General features: G+C 41.1%; 1 protein-coding gene across 8 annotated transcripts in view; it reads right to left on the reverse strand.

Annotated features, from left to right (window-relative positions):
- The window catches only part of LOC115030086, a 67423-nt gene that overhangs the window by 22096 nt on the left and 44110 nt on the right, over positions 1 to 1217 (reverse strand). The gene's annotated exons all lie outside the window — the stretch shown is intronic.

Genomic DNA, 1217 nt, shown 5'->3' on the forward strand with positions numbered 1-1217 from the left:
GGGTATGGGGGACTTTTGGGATAGCATTGAAAATGTAAACGAGGAAAATACCTAATAAAAAATAAATTAAAATTAAAGAAAATATCACAACAAAGTAATTAGCTCTCATGTTAATCTCATTAATTCTTCCCTACAACTCCACCCAAATAATATTACAAATAAGATTTACTATCATAGATATTTCTCAAAGCTTTCGAAATTGAAAACTTGACAGTTGTATATCTACCCATGAATTAGCTCCACACACAAGTTACTAGGAATCAAACCAAGGACCTGGGGCATATAATAACCTTAACATTCTACCCCTCGGCTATATGATGTGTCTACTTCAAATTTACCTTCTCCTAAACTCATAGCATACTCATATTGCATACAAATAACAAGAAAGAAATAGCACCAAAAGTTTAAATGAGGCCAGTCTCTCAGACAAGTGAAAATGAACGAAACTGGGAATACACTCTACAACACAAGGAGGACCCTACGATTTCTGCTAATCCAGGTTTCAGTTTGGCTGAAATGTGGGAATCAGTACACACACAAAAATACTTTTCCACACCCTTAGACCTAGGCAAAAAAATCTTTTGAGATGCCTTTATAAAGATGTAGCATATTTTCAAACAGGAAGGGAAAAAAACCTAAAATACTGACAAAACTATTCCAAGATCCAAAAACTCTGTGCAACCATCCTCTTGGGTACATTTGTCTCTGAATGGCATCTTTACTGAGAGGAAATATCCTATTTGACACAAGGAAAAGACTCCCACCACCTAGGGCCTCGGATTGGATTCACATGAAACATATGACAAAAAAAAAAAATAAAATAGAATACACCTGAAACTACTCAAAGCTAGATGAAAGTTAGCACAGCCATCTGTGGCATTTTTTCAAACACAAAGGGCGGGGGAGAAGCACTCACAAGCTCTTGTGTAGAGCTCTACTGCCACCATGAGGACACGGTTTCAGAACTCACAGTGCCACTGTCCTCCTTCCCATGATTCCTAGCAATGGCGGAAGATTGCGGCCAATTACAGACAGCAGGAGCAGCTGTGGGTGCCTAGCAGGGCTTCCTTGACTTCTCTTCAGGCCCCAACAGAACCTGGGACTGCAGTGCTTTCTCATCAGAACCTGGAGAGGGAGGCGCCTTGCTGCCCTAGGACACCAGCTCATATCTTACCATGGCCAGCTGAGCGGGGTGGAACCTGCCCCTCTGCTTCCTG

This window comes from Mus caroli, chromosome X (assembly GCF_900094665.2).
Source record: "Mus caroli chromosome X, CAROLI_EIJ_v1.1, whole genome shotgun sequence".
Taxonomy (NCBI): Eukaryota; Metazoa; Chordata; class Mammalia; order Rodentia; family Muridae; genus Mus; species Mus caroli.